Source organism: Vipera ursinii, assembly GCF_947247035.1.
Source record: "Vipera ursinii genome assembly, chromosome: 1".
Lineage (NCBI taxonomy): Eukaryota > Metazoa > Chordata > Lepidosauria > Squamata > Viperidae > Vipera > Vipera ursinii.
Genome location: NC_139512.1, coordinates 180,163,485 through 180,184,485, shown reverse-complemented (window position 1 = coordinate 180,184,485; position 21,001 = coordinate 180,163,485). Strand labels below are relative to the sequence as shown.

The window sequence follows — 21,001 nt, the reverse complement described above, 5'->3', positions numbered from 1 at the left end:
ATCAGGGAGTTGCCATAATCTGTGTGTCTTCAGCTAGAGCTTTTTATCCCAGGGGGCTAATTGTGGCACGTTTAGCATATTCATTCATTCATGTCAGAAATGTATATGGCCATCCATCTCATATCTATCACTCTGGGAGGCTAACAGAATAAAAACTGCCTTTGCTGTGACTAATTTTTGTTTAGAAAAAAGTATCATTTAGAACAGACATGTCAAACACAAGGCCCGGGGACCAGATCCAGCCCGCAAAGTGGTTTCATGTGGCCCGCGAAGCCATCCTGGAAACAGTGAGGGAACGGCCCCCACTGCCTTGGCCCTGGCCCAGAGACCCTCCTTCTGCCAGAGACCCTCAGATCTGTCCCACTCCTGCCCAGGCCCCCATAGGCACCCTTGATGTGAACGATGTAGAGCTGGCCACGCCCACCCAGTAGGCCATACGCACTTTAGCCACGCCCACCCAGTAGGCCACGCCCACCCTGGCCACACCCAACCGGCCCCCTGAGGGCAATTGCAATGCTGATGTGGCCCTCAATGAAATTGAGTTTGACACCCCTGATTTAGAACACTCATGCCAGCAGATAGTTTGAAGATCTTGAAAACTATAGGCAGAGATAATTATTGCTTCAAGTTGTGAGACTTGAGAAAATCAGTTCCTTTGATCCCTACCTTGGTCTCTTCTAGGGCAATAATTATGTTATTGGCATCTTTAAAAAAATTCCCCAAAAGGTGGAAATACATTTATTACAATATAATATAATTTATTATAGTGAATACTCGTAGGGTAACTGATAAAAGTAAATAGATGTTTTGATTTAACAGCTGTATAGATTTTATGTTAGTGTGCCTACAGCCTAATAACATGAAATCTAATGTAAATGTATAAAGGTTTTATGCAGAATTATTCATTACATAGGCAATTTTAGTCCCTTGCTCAAATATTTATGTGCTAATTGTATGTTTTCACTGCCAACAGATGGCAGTATAGTCCAAAGTTTTTTACTAGTATGCTGATAAAAAGGTAAAAATAAAAAAAGTAGTTACATTTTTAAAAAACCATTAAAAACCATATTAAACCTTAATCATATGGAATGATATTGATCATTATGTTGATAAATTTTTATGCCAAAGGTGAAAACTAGTCACTTAACTGTCTTTATTATAAAACAGTAATAATTTCTACTGTTCCTTTCACTCAACAAATCTGATCCTACAGATATTGATAAATTCATTTTTTTTCTTTATAACCTCAAATCATATATCTTTAAATCATACTACCCTTGTTAAAAGGATATCAATAAACATGGATATTAAACAGGAAAACAGCATCATATGCAAATGTTCTATCATTTTTTGCTTGGCATGAGGAGACTTGATGGCTAAGCTTTTAAAATATTCTCTGAAGTGCCATTATATTTTAAAATGTATGAAATGAATCCCACTTTAAGATAATAAGGAACATTTTAAATGTTCTTTAAAACCCTTAACTACTAAGAAGTTATGTTAACATATTATTTATTTATTTATTTATTTATTATTGGGACTTATATGCTGCCCTATCTCCCGAAGGACTCAGGGCGGCTAACAACAATAACATACAATAAATACAGACGTTAAGATAAAATTAAAATTAAAGGCCTCTGTACAATAAATTAAAATTAAAAATTAAAATAAATTAAAAATTAGAGTTAAAAAATAAAAAATAAAAAAAACATAATTAAAATCCCTGTCAGTCCAGGTCAGCCAGGTGGAAAATGAGTGTTTTGAGGCCGCGGCGAAAGGACTGGAGATCTGGGGCCATCCGAAGCTCATGGGGGAGCTGGTTCCACAGGGCTGGCGCTCCCACAGAGAAGGCCCTCCCCCTGGGGGTCGCCAGCCGACATTGTCTAGCTGACGGTACCCTGAGGAGGCCTTCTCTGTGTGAGCGTACTGGGCGATGGGAAGTCGTTCCCGGCAGCAGATGGTCCTGCAAGTATCCCGGGCCGAGGCCATGTAGGGCTTTAAAGGTAAGTACCAGCACCTTAAATCTCACCCAGAGGGCAACCGGTAACCAATGCAGCTCACGCAGGAGGGGTGTAATATGGGAGTATCGGGGTGCTCCCATCACTACCCGTGCAGCCGCACTCTGTACCAGCTGAAGCCTCCGGGTGGTCTTTAAGGGCAGCCCCATGTAGAGAGCATTGCAGTAATCTATACGGGAGGTAACGAGTGCGTGGGTGACTAAGTTATTACTACAAAATCAAAAGGTGTTTTAATTAATTTTAATCCTACTGCTATTTTGAAATTTTGCTGGTAATTCAGTTGTTGTGGATGGTCACTAGGATGCTGTTGAAAGATAATTAAATATATTGTCAGATGTTAACGTATATTTGCCTGTTATATTAAATTTTGTACAAATTACTGAATCTCTTCAGTAATTAGATAAAATGCATTGATTCATCTTTCAATGGCAAGATATTTCTGTTGCCTCCAGAATTGCTTGATCCTTTATCATTTATTATTGTCACTTTTGAACACATCCCAGTTCTTTTTAACAGTAAACTGGGATATAGAAGTATAGTGAAATGGAAACTCAGTTAAATGAGTCTACCCAGTAGAATTCAGAGTTCTTTTGGAATCTATCTTGGTTAAATGTTCGTGTAACTGATCACTTATAAAGGGACTGGAAGAAGAACAATCAATCCCTCTTTGGGGAATGCTGCTGAATCTACTGAAGATATGTATAGATTTCCTTTAAGGAATTCTACCTGAAGAAAAAGTTCTGTCAAAGTATGTTCTTTATATGTCCTAGAGCAGGGGTAGGCAACCTGAATCGGTGAAAGAGCCACTTGGAACCTGTTCTCTCACTAAAAAAAACCACTGGGAGCCGCAAAATACATGTGCGCATGTGCATGTGCGCGCGCATGCGCAGAACAGGATTTGATTAAAGTGGAGCTTATCTAAGCGAGACATACACTGGAGAGGAGGCTGAGCAAATTTCCCCCTCCTTGCCAGGCAGGCAAACGGCGGCTTCAAACACACACGCACACACACACACACAAACACGAGGAAAAGATGCAGAGCAAATTTCCCTCTCCATCCCCAGAGGCGGAACAAAGCAGAGAGGCGAAGAACGTGGAAGAAAAGGAAGGAAAGAAAGAAGATATAACCTTCAGCAAAGCAGCTTCCATGCAGAAGAAGCACATTTGCACTTATGTGAGCAGGCATGTCCCCCCACAAGCAGCTCCCCCTCCCCCCAGCCTCCCCTGAGCCAAAAAACTCACCCTGCCTTAATTACAGGCAAAACCTGCAGAAAGCCCAACCAGCCCGTGCAGATGCGCTGCCTGCTCGCCTTTCCAAGGCACTCCAGCCCAGATTCTTTGCTCCCTTTTAGCTGGACAATCTTTAAAATTGGCTCCCCCCTCCTTCTCCAAGGCAAGCTGCCCTCCTCTCCATCCTGCGCCCCCACTCCCAAAGAGTTTGGCTGGCAGTTTGTCAATCACAGCTCCTCATCATCATCCCCCTCCCCAATCCGGCTTCAGCACAGTTTTTGCCTGAAGAAGAAATGGGGCGCTCCCCCCCTCTTCCCATCACTTCTTTGGCGCGTTTTTGCTGGGAGCCCACCCAGATTTGAACACCTTGGCGTCCCCGTTTCTCACCAAAAACAAAACATTGGGAGCTGCAAAATTTAGGAAATCGATGAACTTCTACAAATAATTTTTTTTTCTGTATACATCAAAAACATTTTGAACTTCCAAAAAAAGTCGCTGGGTCGAAGGTTACTTTCAAATAAAATACTCAATGTCCATTTGAGTCCTCCTCATATTTATTAAATAAAAAGACAAACTTAACTTTTCCCCATGCAGCAAACCCAAAATGCTGTCTGCTTGTCATTCTGTCCGTCCGCCCATCTGCCCACCCGCCCATCTGCCTGTCTGCCAGTCCATCTGCCCATCGTCCTCTTGTCTGTCCACCAGTCCATCTGCCTGCTCATCCGCCCATCTGTCCATCCGTCTGCCTATCCACCTGTTCATCTGTCCATCAGCCACTGACACAAGGTGGGTGGTGTTGATTTTATTGGTTCTAAAATAATCCAAGACAGCCTCACACATGTCCTCTCCCCTTGTTTGGCCTTTCAGTGGTATCAACTCAAACATTTCTTCTTGTGGCCCAGCAGAGTTCCCATATCGGCAGAACAGCGCTATTTGTTCAATATCACCTGTGTCTTTGGATGCATCACAGGCAATTGAGTATGCCTCAGCTGAATTGATGTCTTTAATTTGCTGCCTGGTGATGTTTTCTGCCATTTTTAGGGTTCTGTCTTTAACAGTCTTCGCAGAGAGGGGCATATCTCTGATTTTCTGCACAATTTCACTCTTGTTTTTGAAGTCTGAGAATAGATGTTCTGAAATCTTAATGAATGATTCCTTCATATATTCTCCATCTGTGAACGGCTATTTCCTGAGCAGCCACAAAACTAGCATATGTAGTTGAACTTGCAGACGTCACCCACTTCTTAAATTGATTCTTGCTCTGATCAACCTTCCGCATCAATTCCGAAACGGCTTTTTTTCTCTCTTCTCCTTCTGGGTATTTTTCAGCAAAGGCTGTGTGTTTATTTTGGAAATGTCTTGCAACATTAGACTACTTCTTGTTTGCAAATTTCTCACCACATATTAGACATACTGGTAAATCAGTCTTGTCAGTGGTGAAAGCAAATGAATGTGCCCATTCATCATTAAACATTCTGTGTTCTTCCGAAATTTTACTTCTCTTGGATGATTTGTCCATGGTTGGCCTATTGAGGGGCAAACAGCAAAATAAACCTCATGCTGGTGGGTGTCGCACTGTGGCAATTATAACCAGTATTGTGAATCAAATAATGTAAGAACCAGTTTCCTGCAAAGATTCTCCCCCCACACACAGAGCACCCAGCCTCCACTACTCCCCCCCACCCGATGGAGCTTTCCACTGCCACTGCTGCTTCCCCCCAGGACAGAGCGCTCCACCGCTTCTTTTTCCCAGTGGGAAAGGTGGAGGTTGGGAGTTAATGGCAGGACATAGCCCGGGCATGGCCATGCAAACCGCAGCAGCAAAGCTCGTCCTCCCCCCGCCCACTCAAGGTAACAGGTCGGCAACCTGCGGCTCCAGAGCCGCATGCAGCTCTTTGAGCAGTCCCATGTGGCTCCCAGGCCTCCTCCCTCTGCCATGTTTACTTTTGGGGGAAAAAAGTGGCACTAAAAAAAATTAATCAATTTAAACTCACACAAAAACTTGAAAAGTTTAAATTGATTGGTTGGTTTGTGGGACCACCCACAAACCTCTTTGTTTTTCTAACTGCACTTGGCAGAGTGGAGGAAGAGACGGGAGAACTAAAAAGGTGAGTAGGGTGGGGTGATGGAGGCTTGCAGATATGCTGCCTTCGCCACCTCTTCCTTTGCGGTGGGTTTCCCCCCCTTCTCCTTGCCCTGGCTAGCAGCCCCGGCAGGGAGGAGGAAGAGGCGTTTTTCCCCTTCTCCTCAGAAAGAAGGGGCGGTTTTCCTCCCCTTCCCTCTGCGAGGCTTGAAACTGTTCCTCCATAAACATGTAACCGAATCATTACTTGACTCTTTCACAAAAACTAATACATTAATCTCTGTTTTCTTTGTGCCTGGTGCCTGGCCAGCAGGGAGTTCAGTAGGGAGTCAGCGGTCCCACGCTGCTCCCCCCCCTCCTTTGTGTGTCGGGCCCACGGGGCTCAACACCTGATATAGATTTTTTTCAGAATTTGAAATCACAGCAAAAGAACAGCTGGAAAAAATTAGAGAGAATTTTGGTTGTAATTTTCTTTGCCTGATTGCTAGCAAACAACAGCCTCTCAGTGTGATTATTTCACATCTGTCCAATAAATTTAGCATTTCATCTTGGTTGGTTAAATGTTCTGGATAGATCTACCTTGGAGCATATTTCTTCGAATTCCCCCTCCATTTGCTCCAGATACCTTTGCCACATCCTCTCTTGTATGGATATCATGTCAAGCCCTGCCCCCCCAAAATAACAACATAATTAGTACTTGTGAAGTTAAACTTCAATCAATCACTTTCATTTTTAAAATGAAAATAATTAAAATGGGTTAAAAAAATACATACTTTCTCTAGTTTCCTGAAGTGGCTTCTGAAGTTGCTCCTTTACTTTGTTTTTTTCCTCAACAAGGCTTGCCATCTCTTTGAGTCCCATGCGGCTCCCAGGCCTCCTCCCTCTGCCGTTTACTTTTGAAGAAAAAAAGTTGCACTAAAAAAATTAATCAATTTAAACTTCTCAGAAAAAAAAAACTTGAAAAGTTTAAATTGATTGGTTGGTTTGTGGGACCGCCCACAAACCTCTTTGTTCTTCTAACTGCACTTGGCAGAATGGGGGAAGAGACGGGAGAACTAAAAAGGTGAGTAGGGTGGGGTGGCAGAGGCTTGCAGATCTGCTGCCTTCGCCACCTCTTCCTTTGCGGTGGGTTTCCCTCCCCCAGCAGGGAGGAGGAAGGGGCGTTTTTCCCCTTCTCCTCATAAAAAAGGGGCGGTTTTCCTCCCCTTCCCTCTGCGAGGCTTGAAACTGTTCCTCCATAAACATGTAACCGAATCATTACTTGACTCTTTCACAAAAACTAATACATGATTAATCTCTAGTTTGCACATTAGTTTCTAGCTTCATAAAAATGTTCTGCACTTGGAAGCAAAAAAGACATCCAAATTTTAAGGGTTTTATTTAAACTTCATTTGTGAAGCATGTATGCAACGAAATTTCATTTTGATGTATGCCGATTGGTGTACATTCAAAGTGACAATAAAGTTATCATTATCAAAGTGACAATAAAGTTATCATCTCCAGGTAGAAACAATAAACAACCAATCAAGAATAAAAAAAAATGTTATGTGATGGATATTTTTATTAGGTCCAGTTTTCAAGTGTTTCCATAGCTATAAAATTCCTACCTTGTGAAACTTCTAGAGCAGACCTTAAGAGCAAGTTACCACTGTTATTGCAGAGAGCCTATCCTTGTTTGGGATTGTGGTCTGAGTTGGTAAAGGGATTTCTAGAGAGCTGCAAACCGAGTATTTTATAAGGGACTTTATATTTCACACAGATTGTGCAACCCTCTCATAAATGTTTCAGACGCTGCAGGGGGAGCTCCTCCTCTCCCCCCGCCCCCCCAAGAGATGGAATTGCAGCTTCTCTTGCTTGGTGGGCTTCGGGAGGGGGGCAGGAAGACCCTTGGCTCCTTCCCTCCCTCTTTCTCCTCCTCCTTCTCACCCTCTGCTCTTGGATCAGGCTGCGAGGCTCGGCTGGATGGCTTTGGGTGGTCCTGGCAGCTGACATGGGATCTCTGTGTGTGCGTGTGTGCGCGCATGTAAGTTGTACATAGACCGGAGAGGCGCATAGGCTGGCGTGTGGGTGGGAGGCCCGGGTGGTACCGTATATACTTGAGTATAAGCCGAATTTTTCAGCCCACTTTTTGGGCTGAAAAATTCCACTTCGGCTTATACTCCAGTCAACAAAAAAAACTTACCGAGGACTTGTGCGCGGCCGAGGCTTTGGTGCTTCCGGGATTGCGCGCACCTCTCCCAAGCAGCCGCCATCCGGAGACCTGCCGAAGTTTGGGGAGGTTTGGGGAGGTGCGCGCGCACCTCCCCAAACCTCCCCAAACGTCGGCAGGTCTCGGGATCTCTGTGCCTTGCCTGCCTGCTTCTTTCCGCTGCGGAAAGAAGCAGGCAGGCAGGTCACGGAGATCCGGAGACCTGCTGACGTTTGGGGAGGTTTGGGCACCTCCCCAAACCTCCCCAAACGTCGGCAGGTCTCCGGATCTCCGTGCCTTGCCTGCCTGCTTCTTTCCGCAGCGGAAAGAAGCAGGCAGGCAAGGCACGGAGATCCCGAGACCTGCCGACGTTTGGGGAGGTTTGGGGAGGAGATCCGGAGACCTGCCGACGTTTGGGGAGGTTTGGGGAGGTGCCCAAACCTCCCCAAACGTCGGCAGGTCTCCGGATCTCCGTGACCTGCCTGCCTGCTTCTTTCCGCAGCGGAAAGAAGCAGGCAGGCAAGGCACGGAGATCCGGAGACCTGCCGACGTTTGGGGAGGTTTGGGGAGGAGATCCGGAGACCTGCTGACGTTTGGGGAGGTTTGGGCACCTCCCCAAACCTTCTTTCCGCTGCGGAACGAAGCAGCCTGCCTGCTTCTTTCCGCTGCGGAACGAAGCAGCCTGCCTGCTTCTTTCCGCTGCGGAACGAAGCAGCCTGCCTGCTTCTTTCCGCTGCGGAACGAAGCAGCCTGAACGAAGCAGGCTGCTTCTTTCCACTGCGGAAAGAAGCAGCCTTCTTTCCGCTGCGGAACGAAGCAGCCTGAACGAAGCAGGCTGCTTCTTTCCACTGCGGAACGAAGCAGCCTGCCTGCTTCTTTCCGCTGCGGAACGAAGCAGCCGGCGGCGGAGGCTTGCAGAACGGCGGATCGGCTTATACTCAAGTCACCAACTTTTTCCAGTTTTGGGGGTGAAATTGGGGGTCTCGGCTTATACTCGAGTCGGCTTATACTCAAGTATATACGGTATATATTTCTTCCCCTTTTTCCCCTGCCCCCCGCCCTCCACCCCCTCCTCGATCTGTAAAGAGGTTCCGTAACCCCCGTGGGGATATTTGGGTGTTTTCCCCCCCTTGCTCTCTCCCTCTCTCTCTCTCCCCTCATCTCCCCTTCTTGGTGTCTCCCCGTTCTTCTCCGTCTGCACTCCTCTCCACCCACCCCCCGTCCTCGGAATCCTTCAGAGAACCCCTTCCCCATCCCCTCCTTTTCAGATTTTCAAAGGTGTATTTTGTTTTCCCCCCTTTTTATCTCTTCAATTCTTCCGGTCCTTTCGTCACGACCTAAAGACATACCTTTTCCAACAGGCCGACCTGGACTGAAGACGGGGTTTTTTAATATTGTTTTAATTTTTATTTGTTTTAGTAATTAATTATGGGGCTTTGTAATTTAATTCTTTTTTAATATTTGTATCATTGTTTTTTATAGTTGTTTTATTGTTGTGAGCCGTCCTGAGAAAGAATTTGAAAGAAAGAAAGATTTGAAGCACACATCTTCAAATTTAGGAGACAGAGCTGTACTCCTGCATCTGAACAGATTAAGGAATTGATATGCAAGTTAAAAAGCCATGGAAAGCAATACAGAGCTTCCTTTCTCAGCTGAAATGCGCTTGTAAGTGGTCTGGTGAGTTGTATAAAGTAAAGTATAAAGTAGCTTATATGTAAGGAGGAGGAAGCGCTTATTTACAGTGTGAGCCATAAGCTTTTCATAGAAGCCTGCATGTAGATCCACTTGGGATTTCTTGGAATTTCTTTCAGGCATATATTCTAAACAGCATTTCTGAAGTTCTGAATACAATCAGCCATTTTCCCTAGGATTAAAACCACTGGTTTACCACAGACCTCCTTGTAACTGCTATTCTACCAGAGACTGTCAAGAGATTTAAAAAGACTCCCAGTGGCTGGATCAAGTGTCACCAAGCACTCAGTCCCAGATTGATCCATCAAATATGGTCATGCACAGATCATATTCTAATTCAGATCATCCCAGAAATAACAATTTACAATATAAAATATGTGTGGCATTAGGGATTAAAACAGTACTGTGTGCAAAATATGTATTTCTTAAAATATTCTGCTGTGCACTCACTGTTCAGAGCAAGCCTCAAAACAATATTCTTTTACTATGTCCTGAAGCTAAAAACTTTCCCAAATAAGGTTTCCGTGTGCTACATCAACCTCGAGCTCAGGGTAGGGGAGGTGGCGTGGCGGTCGTTATCAGAGAAACCCTCCATCCGCGGGAGGCCACTGCCCCTCAGATAGACGGATGTGAATCCCTCCTCTTAAGATGGGGTCCTGGTGGTCAGTTGGGCCTACCTCTGGTATACCCCTCTCCAAGCTGCACAGCAACGGTTCTACCCAAGCTACCTGACGCCATCTCAGAATTGGCGATCGAATTTCCAAAACTTATGGTACTGGGAGACTTTAATCTACCTTCCCTGGGCAGTGCATCAGAAGTGGCCCGAGAGTTCATGGCCTCCATGACGGCCATGGACCTGACTCAAATTATTCAGGACCCAACTCACGAGGGAGGAAACATGCCTGATCTTATTTTTGTCTCTGCGCAATGGCTAGATGGACTGGGTGGGGTCACTCCAACATCACAACCCCTTTCATGGACAGACCATTACCTCCTGCGGTTGGGCCTCCGTCACGTCACCCCTTGCTGTCAGGAGGCGGAACCGACCAGGTGGTTCCGCCCCAGGCGCCTGATGGACCCAGATAAATTCCAGATGGCGCTTGGACCGATTCCCACCTCCCTCTCCCACAACCCGGTCGAGTCCTTAGTTAATGCCTGGCAACAGGCTGCTTCGGAGGCTCTCGACCGCGTTGTCCCTTTGCGGCCTCTGACCCGGCGCAAGTCCCAACTTGCTCCTTGGTTCTCCAAGGACCTGCGGGAGATGAAACGCCAGAGAAGGGGCTTAGAGAGCATTTGGAGAACCAGTCGGTCTGAGTCTGACCGAACACAATTAAGATCCTTTTCTAGATCTTATCTTGTGGCAATGAGGGTGGCAAAGCACGCCTACTTCACCACCCTCATTGCGTCCGCAGATAACCGCCCGGCCGCCCTATTTAGAGTGGTCCGCTCCCTTTTAAGTCAAGAGACGGGAGAGGACCCCCTACATGGACGGGCTGAGGAATTTAGTAAATATGTGGTGGACAAAATTGCTCAGATTCGGGCTGGTCTGGACTCTGACTGGGCAGTATCTAACGAGAGGAAAACGATGAAGTTGGCCGAGTACATTTGGGAAGAGTTCGATCCTGTGACTCCGGATGAAGTGGACAAGATCATGGGGAAACTAAGTGCCGCCACATGTTTGTTGGACCCGTGTCTCTCCTGGCTAGTCTATGCATCTCGGGAGGTTACACGAGGCTGGCTCCTAGCAGTTATCAATGCCTCACTGAGTGAGGGGTACTTCCCTGCCGCCTTGAAAGAGGCGGTGGTAAGGCCCCTCCTCAAGAAACCGGCATTGGACCCAGCTGTTTTAAACAACTTCCGTCCTGTCTCCAACCTTCGCTTCCTTGCGAAGGTCGTTGAGAGCGTGGTGGCACAACAGCTCCCTTTGAACCTGGAGGAAGCTGAATATCTAGATCCGTACCAATCAGGTTTCAGGCCCGGGCACAGCACGGAGACGGCATTGGTCGCACTGGTGAATGATCTCTGGTGGGCCTGAGATAGAGGTTATTCCTCTGTCCTGGTCCTATTAGATCTATCAGCGGCTTTTGATACCATCGACCATGGTATCTTACTGCGTCGTCTTGAGGGGCTGGGAGTGGGAGGCACCGTTCTGCGGTGGTTCTCCTCCTACCTCTCGGACCGTTCGCAGATGGTGTTGGCAGGAGGGCAGAGGTCAAGCCCTAGGCCTCTTAGTTGTGGAGTGCCTCAGGGTTCGGTGCTCTCGCCCCTCCTGTTCAACATCTATATGAAGCCGCTGGGAGAGATCATCCGTAGCTTCGGGGTGAAATATCATCAATATGCTGATGATACCCAGCTATTCATCTCCACCCCGAACCAACCCAGTGATGCCCTCGATGTGATGTCCTGTTGCCTGGAAGCGGTACAGATTTGGATGGGAGAAAACAGGCTTCGACTCAACCCGGCCAAGACTGAGTGGCTGTACATACCGTCATCTCGTTTAGTCCAAGAGGTTCCATCTCTGACTATAGGAGGAGAGATGTTACCTCCCATTGATAGAGCACGCAATCTGGGCGTCCTCCTAGATTCACGACTCAGTTTTGAAGATCATAGTGGAGTCTTGGCTAGGGGGGCATTTGCACAGATTCGTCTTATATACCAACTGCGCCCCTTTTTGGACCGAGATGCCCTACGTACAGTCACCCACGCACTCGTTACCTCCCGTATTGATTACTGTAATGCTCTCTACATGGGGCTGCCCTTGAAGACCACCCGGAGGTTTCAGCTGGTGCAGAATGCATCTGCACGGGTTGTGATGGGAGCACCCCGATACTCCCATATTACACCCCTCCTGCGTGAGCTGCATTGGCTACCAGTTGCCCTCCGGGTGAGATTTAAGGTGCTGGTACTTACCTTTAAAGCCCTACATGGCTTAGGTCCGGGATACTTGCAGGACCATCTGCTGCCGGGAACAAATTCCCATCGTCCAGTACGCTCACACAGAGAAGGCCTCCTCAGGGTACCGTCAGCTAGGCAATGTCAGCTGGCGACCCCCAGGGGGAGGGCCTTCTCTGTGGGAGCGCCAGCCCTATGGAATCAGCTCCCCCCTGAGCTTCGGATGGCCCAAAACCTCCAATCCTTTCGCCGCGGCCTCAAAACACTCCTGTTCCACCAGGCTGACCTGGACTGACAGGCATTTTAATTAATTTATATTTAGAATTTTTAATTTATTTTTTTAATTCTTTAATTTTAATTTATTGCACAGATGATTTCAATTTTATTTTTATCTTGATTTCTGTACTTATTATATGTTTTGTTGTTAGCCGCCCTGAGTCCTTCGGGAGATAGGGCGGGATATAAATCCCATCAATAAATAAATAAATAAATAAAATAAATACATTTACCATATTTTCCGGCGTATAAGACGACTGGGCGTATAAGACGACCCCCTACATTTCTTGTTAAATTATAGGGTTTGGGCTATACTCGCCGTATAAGACTACCCCTCTTCCAACGCACACCAAATAAAAATTAAAAAACATCAGATTTGATTTTAATATGGTAATTTGAATTCAAATGCTTATGACATGCAGGTGCTTAGTAGGAAAACTGTCACTTATAAACATAAGGCTGTCATCAAACATGTAAACATAAAAGAGTGCAAGTGGATTAAACAACAACAACAACAACAACAACAACAACAATAATGATGATGATGATGATGATGATGATAATGAAGAAGAAGAAGAAGAAGAAGAAGAAGAAGAAGAAGAAGAAGAAGAAGAAGAAGAAGAAGAAGAAGAAGAAGAAGAAGAAGAAGAAGAAGAAGAAGAAGAAGAAGTTGGAGGGGACCTTGGAGGTCATCTAGTCCAACCTCCTGCTAAGGCAGGAAACCCTATACCATTTCAGACAAATGGCTGTCCAGTCTCTTCTTAAAAACTTCCAGTGTTGGAGGATTCACCACTTCTGGAGGCAGGTTGTTCCACTGGTTAATTGTTCTAACTGTCAGAAAGTTTCTCCTTAGTTCTAGGTTGCTTCTCTCCTTTACTAGTTTCCATCCATTGCTTCTTGTCTTGCTTTCAGGTGCTTTGGAGAATAGCTTGGCTCCCTCTGCTTTGTGGCAGCCCCTGAGATATTGGAACACTGCTATCATGTCACCCCTCACCCTTCTCCTCATTAAACTACACATACCCAATTCCAGCAACCGTTCCCTATTTTCCTAATTCACTTTTTCACTTTTCCTAATTCACTCTAAAGCTTTCCCTGCGCAGAGCCTTAAGTAACACCAGCTGCCTGCAATTAGTGCAGGTTCGCATCCCACCAGGCTCAAGGTTGACTCAGCTTTCCATCCTTCCAAGGTAGGTAAAATGAGGACCCAGATTGTTGGGGTCAATAAGCTGACTTTGTAATAATGCTGCTTGGGGGGGGTGAAAGCCCTAATAAACAGGCATATACACAGAATGAAGGCTATTGCTAAGCACATTGATTTCTGCTTTAAATTGTAAGCCATCCTGAGTCTTCTGAGAAGGGCAGGATATAAATGGGATTTTAAAAAAAAAAGACCAAATGGGAGATCCGCTCCAGATTTTCCAGCCAGCCCGCCCAGTTCCTGAGTCAAATGTGTCCTTAAAGCTAAGCCGCTGCTCTGGCTGCTGCCTTTCCCACTTGCCTTTCAAGTTGGGATATACTACAGCTGCTCTTCAACTTTAGAAGGAAAGATGCCCAGACCCCAGCCTGTAAAAAATCACAGACTGCAGCTTCTTCTCCAATTGGTCCCGCTTTCCCTGCGCAGACTAAATGGGAGATCCGCTCCAGGTTTTCCAGCCAGCCCTGTCCCTAAATTTTCAGCACCCGGCGTATAAGACGACCCCTGACTTTTGAGAAGATTTTCATGGGTTAAAAAATAGTCTTATACGCCGGAAACTACGGTAAATATGTAGGCTCCGATATGCATTTTCGATCACTTTATAAGTGTATGATGTTCCCACTCCCCCTTTGGCAAAGTTGCTGATGTTGTTTCTCTGCAAAAGCTGAACAAGGATAGATTCTTCATGAATCCCCATCATTTGTGAAAAGACCTTCAAAGTAGTCTTTTTTTGTCCCCATGTTTAAATAGGTTTTTATTTCAAGAAGTCTGTAAATCAGACAACCCTGCTAATTTTGATGTTTTGGCTGCAGATTTTCACACACTGTCCAAAATGGTGATGGGGACAGGTTGGAAAAAGGAATGAGCCAGGATGTTTACTTTTTTCATGACAACACAAAGAATTACATCTTTCTGTTAGAAGAGAAGGTAAGAGAAAGGAAAGGTGAGGGTGGGGAGAGGAAGAGAAAGGGGAAAAATAAGACAGTAGACATCTAGGTTGGATATCTCCTTGCTAATCTTTGATTGGTTACATCTTGCCCTGCCCTCAGGTGATTTGGAGAATATGTCAATCTTCTCTTCTCTATGGCAGCCCCTCGAATATTGGCAGACAACAATCATGTCACACCTAATCTTTTTTTTTAGACTAGATGTATCTAATTCACTGAACCGATCATCATACGACTTAGCCTTTCAGACTCCTAATCATCTTTGTTGCTCTTCTCTGAACTCTTTCTAGACCAGACATGTCAAACACAAAGCCCGGGGGCCGGATCCGGCCTGCGAAGCGGTTTCATGTGGCCCCCGAAGCCATCCTGGAAACAGTGAGGGAACGGCCCCCGCTGCCTTGGCCCAGAGACCCTCCTTCTGCCAGAGACCCCCACATCTGTCCCACTCCTGCCCAGGCCCCCATAGGCACCCTTGATGCCAATGATGTAGAGCTGGCCATGCCCACCCAGTAGGCCACACCCTCCCTGGCCATACCCACCCATGTGGCCCTCAATGAAATTGAGTTTGACACCCCTGTTCTAGACTCTCCAAATCTTTTTTGCATCATGGAGATCCAAACAATGTGATCTCTCTAAGTGTAGTATAAAGTGGTACTAACACTTCACATGATCTTAATTGTATTTCTCTGTGAATACTGCTACGACTGCATAGGCTTTTGGGATAGTTGCAGCTCCCACCAGACTTAAGTGGTTGTCCATTAGGATACCTAGATTCCTGTCACAGTTACTGCTGTTGAGCCAACTACCACCTCTTCTTTGTTCATTTGGTTTTTCTTTCTGGATGTAAAACTTTACTTTCTGACCACTGAATTGCATTTTGTTGGATAGGGCGCAGTGTTCAAGTCTGTCTTCTAAACTGTTGGCTGTTCTCCCCAGCTTGGTGTTGTCTCCAAATGTGATGGGTTCCCTTTTATTCCCACTTCTAAATTATTTATGAAGATGTTAAAAAGTAACAAATCCATGTAGTTGTGAGGCTGTCTCTCCCACTACTTGAGGGGCTGACACAGAGAAGAGGAGGTCAAAATATTCTTCAAAGCACCTGAGGGCAGGACCAGATTATCTGTTACAAATATTCTCTTTTTGTTGGGCTTGATGTGTAATAACAGATACATTTATTATTGCTTTGTAAGGGGAAACATCTTTTCTTCCAGCTGTTGTGAGTAAAGCTGCCTTTTGCAATTGACCAATCGTGATTTTGGCAATGCCAATGGTGTCCAAATGGTGCTCCAGTTGTTTTGGGATTGCTCCTAAGGTGTCCCTTACTACTAGTACTACTTTGCCTTTCCCCCCCCAGTTGTTCTATTTCTATTTGCAGGTCTTTGTATTTTGTTATCTTCTTCAGTCTTTATCTTCTCTTCTACTGTCTCCAAGTATTGCCCCATCAAATGTCTAGACTTTTCTGTTGTTCTTATTGATAATTGGCTTGTTATTGGCAGGTGCCTATCTGTTGGAATTCTAAAGTCCCAGAACACTTCAGCTTCTTCGTTTTATGTCTATTTTACGGTCCCACCAGTTTTTGCTTGCAGGGAAATGGTATTTCTTGCAGATCTTGCAATGTACTGTGTTGCTCCTTTGTCATGTTTGTAGTCAGTTTGTGCAATTTTCTTTGGTTGGACTGTTTAATGCAGGGCTTTCAACTTTTTCACCCATTGTACCACTTTTAGGATATGGTAACATCCGAGTACCACCATTTGCCTAGCAAGGTGGAAAGGAAAAAAGTGATGAAGAACAGGTAGTCCTTGACTTACAACAGTTCGCTTAGTAAATGTTCAAAGTTACAATGGAGCTGAAAAAAGTGCCCCCCAAGCCACAGCCGAGCAGGACACTTGCCTGTCCACCCGGTGGCGCTCTTTTTCCTGTCCGAGGTTTTCATTGTTGTGAGCATTTCTGTTGAGGATTGGCAGCCTGGGTGGGGTGGGGGTGGGGTGTTTGGTTTTTATTCCCCCCCACCCTCTACTGGGTGGTTGCAGCAGATTTTGGTCACTTCACATGACCCTGGGACACCAAGCATCTGAATGTAAATCACAAGACCCTGGAGTTGCTGCAACATTCCAGCTGATCAGTGCTTCTTCTGGGCTCAGCAGAAGCACCAGGAACAGCGCCCGGCTACCAGCTGTAGCCTGGTGCTGATCCTGGCTCTTCCGCTGAGCCCTGACAGCCCTGCAGCTCCAGCCATCTCTCGCTCTTGCTTGTGCAGTGCTACCACCGGTTCAGCTCATTCCTCTCCCCCACTACCACTTTTCTAGGATGGTCACGTACCACCTGCCAGGTGCCAATGTACCACAGGTGGTGCCTATACCACTGGTTGAAAAGCCCTGGTTTAATGTTAGGTTGTTTGGCAGTTCCTTGACTGGGATGTTGTTTACTTCTGGATTGTTGGTCTGATGTTAATCTTGGTGTTATGCTCAGTGTTGATTGCTGAAGTGTTTTGGTCTTTTTGTTCCCTTTTTGGCTTTTTGATTGTCTCTTTTGCCCAGTAGGAAGATGTTGTTTATGTCTACATGTCTATTGGTGGCCAATTGGTAAGAGTGAAGAGTGTAGTCTACTTCCAGGAATTCTCCAGTGTTTTTGAGCTTGGCTTGATTTAAGACGGTCAATAACATAGAGGCATAAAGGTAACCCCTTCTCTGCCCAATCAGGTTACATAACAGATGTCAATGGTTGGCCAATGTCTTTTTTCAGATTTGTCGTTGTTTTAGCGATTGTCTATCCACTGCAGGATGAAGGCCTCTTCCTCATGTTTCCAGCCAATATGGTCTTGAGCTTTCTTTTGCCAATTGGGCCCCCAATAGTTGCTGTTGTCATTGATCAATCTTGTTTTAGGTTTTTCATGGACATTTTTATCAAATGGTATGCATTCTATGACTGCCTTGGTCCACCTGCCATCAGTTCTTCTTGCTGTGTGACCATTTCCATTTCCATTTCCATTCTTTTACTCTCTTGATGATATTGCTTGCATTTTGCTCTATTAATCCCTTTGTTCTCTTCAATTGTCTTTTTCACAAGCTTCATATTAAACTAATGTGTTTCTTCCATATAGGCCAGTCACTTTTTCTCCTCTTATTGTTCTTCCTATTCTTGCATTAAAGTCACCCATTAGTATTTTGTTTTGGCATTTTTCTTTGTCTTGAAGACAGACCACATCATATCACTCTTCCACCTCATCATCACTATAGCTTATTGTTGGAGCATAAGCTTGAATGATTTGAAGTTTGTATTGTTTGTTCAATTGACTGATGCATTGGGCTACTCCGTCTGATATACTTTCAAATTTTACTACAGATTCTTTCAGCTTTTGATTGATGAGAAAACCTACTTGGCCACATCATCCATCTTTGGGAATAGAGCATAATCTGCCACGCTGATTCCAGTGTGGGTCGGCAGATGCAATTGGTGTGAGTCTTGGTTATCCATCATGGCCTTTTCGCCTTGAGTGTCCCTACTAGAAATATACATGTCTTTTTTAAAAAATATATACTTTATTAAACAAGTTTTAAATAAAAACAACAAGAACATTATTACAAAGTACTGAAAAGTGCGTCAAATAGAAAAACACCAAAACACCCTATACACCAAAAAACAAAAACAACAACATTAAACAAGACCGGGGAGTGTAATACTACCCATAATTTTCTTTTTCTCATACATCCCAGGCTAAGTAACCTTTAATTACCAAATATTAGAAATCTATAATTGTATATATCTCCAGATTCTATACCTCAAATAATAATACACAATTACAAGAGGTGATGGGGATCCAAATAGTTAAAAAAGTTAAATATTTAGGTATTTGGTTATCTTCAAGGTGTCCATCTATAAAGGAGTTAAATTATCAAAAATTGATGACCGAGATGGAGAAGAAATTAGCCAGCTGGAAAAACATTCAACTCTCAATCCTAGGACGAATCGCAGTGATTTAAGACTCATATTTTGCCAAAGTGGTTATACCTATTCCAAACTGCTCCTGCAAAACTAGGTAAGAAATTTTTTAAAAAACTAGAACAGATAGTTGGTAAATTCATATGGAATAATCGAAAGCCACGTATTAAAAGGAGAACGCTGCAAGAGCACAAAACAAGGGGAGGACTGGGGCTCCCCCATTGGGAGCTGTATTACCATGCCTCTGTCTTGGCTTGGATTAGGGACTGGGTTGTGTTATCTAGAAGGAGGGTGTTAACTATTGAAGGATATAATTTAACGCAGGGATGGCTATCTCTGGCCAAGGAAGGATAGTCAATATAAAGTTTTCTCTAATCATTATATTAGGGATGTATTGATAAACTCTTGGCGTATGGTGAGAGGGTGGATCTATACAAAGATACCTGGCTGGTTTACTCCTTTGGAAGCTGTAGCTTATTCGACGTTACACAATCCAGACAGAAATTATATGTATAAGGATCTCATAGATCTGAGAGGCAATCTTAAATCCAGGGAGGAGTTACATTCTGGGGGTATAGAGTTGGATTGGTGGTCGTATTCTCAAATGAGCTCAAGGTTTAATAGGGATAAGCAGGAATTTGGAATCAATATAATCCCACAAGAATTAGACAAGATTTTATGGGGAAGTGATGCTAAATTTTTATCTAAGACCTATAATCTCCTTTTGTTTCATGGGATGGAAGGGGGAACAATAAATGATGTAATGATTGCCTGGGGGAGAAATATTGGTCACACTATAGAATTAGAGGAGTGGGAACAAATTTGGAAGAAAAATATAAAATTAACGTTAACGGCATTTAAAGAAAATATGTACAAAATGTTGTATAGATGGTACTTAGCTCCTGCACGAATTTCAAAAATGTTTCCCAATACAAATGACAAATGTTGGAAATGTGATTCTGCCAGGGGCACTTTCTACCATCAATGGTGGACTTGTCCAAAGGTTAGACGTTACTGGACCAATATAAAAAATTGGTTATTTCAAATAGCAGGATATGATTTTCAATTGGACCCAGCTATTTTCCTCTTGGGGATGAAGCCACAAGAAGTACCAAAAATGTTTGGTATCTATTAATACATATTACAACAGTGGCGCGTATAACTTATGCGCAATATTGGAAGACAAAGGAAATCCCAACGGACTATCAAGTAATAGAGAAAGTATTACTATGCGCAGAGTCAGATCGAATGACATATATTCTCAAAGGGAAAAGTGAATCACTTTTTAATAAAAGTTGGGACTCCTGGTATTCATGGTTACAAAATAAAATATTTAACTTCAATAGAAATATACATGTCTGATGACATAGCCCACAATTTCATTTACACACACAAACCCCTTTCGCCTCATCAAGGCCCCAATCATAGCAGCAGCTTTCATATTTGTTTTGAGGAAAGATAAGAAGGCATTTCTGGAAAATTACATTCCAAAGCTTTTCTTCAGATGTAGTGTGAAGCATCCCTGGTGTCAAAACGTCCTTCTCAGTGTGAAAGTAACAACCAGTAGGCAGGATGACTAACAGACAATTTATTCCCATCCCCACAGCTGCCACGACGGTTCGTCCCTCGCCCTGCTGGTGCCGCATGCCACAAGCCACGAGGCGCCCCGCCCCGGTGGTGTTGTTGGCTTGCCTCCGATGGCCTCCCTGTGCTCCAGCTGCACCGCCGTCAGATCCGTGCTGAGCCACTCCTTGTTGCAGTGGCATTACCAGGCTCTGGCACCCAACAGCTGACGGCCTCCTGGAACCGGCTCCTCGACTGATGGAATGCAGTCTGCGATTGTGCTCGTCGGGCTGCCCAGCTTCCAGGTGACAACCCTGGCCAGCAGGGAGTTCAGTAGGGAGTCAGCGGTCCCACGCTGCTTTCCCCCCCCCTTTGTGTGTCGGGCCCATGGGGCTCAACACCTGATATAGATTTTTTCCAGAATTTGAAATCTCAGCAGAAGAACAGCTGGAAAAAATTAGAGAGAATTTTATTTGTAATTTTCTTTGCCTGATTGCTAGCAAACAACAGCCTCTCAGTGTGATTATTTCACATCTGTCCGATAAATGTAGCATTTCATCTTGGTTGGTTAAATGTTCTGTATAGATCTACCTTGGAACATATTTCTTCGAATTCCCCCTCCATTTGCTCCAGATACCTTTGCCACATCCTCTCTTGTATGGATATCATGTCAAGCACTGCCCCCATTTTTTTAAAATGGGTTTAAAAAAATGCTTACTTTCTCTAGTTTCCTGAAGTAGCTTCTGAAGTTTTGCCTTTAGTTTGTTGTTTTCCTGAACAAGGCTTGCGTTCTTCTCGGCCAATTTTCTATTTTCTTCCTCCAGCTAAGATACAGACATTATAAGAAGCATCACTCAGTCACAGAATAGAAATAAGCAGACAGAAAGAGAAATTTAACACAGGATTGTAAGGAAAATGAATTACTCACGCCTGTGATTCTTGCCAGTAGTCCATTGATGTACTCCTGTTTTCTTTGTG

The 21,001-nt window shown here is 44.6% G+C and overlaps 1 protein-coding gene across 1 annotated transcript in view; it reads left to right on the top strand.

Moving 5' to 3' along the window:
- Window positions 1-18,002, top strand: part of LANCL1 (LanC like glutathione S-transferase 1) — a 50,658-nt gene extending 32,656 nt beyond the window's left edge. The window contains exons 10-12 of the transcript XR_014491474.1: window positions 9,002-9,184; window positions 14,387-14,501; window positions 17,864-18,002. The gene's annotated coding sequence lies outside the window, so the exon portion shown is untranslated. The remainder of the gene's footprint in view (window positions 1-9,001; window positions 9,185-14,386; window positions 14,502-17,863) is intronic.
- The last annotated feature ends 2,999 nt before the right edge of the window (window positions 18,003-21,001 follow it).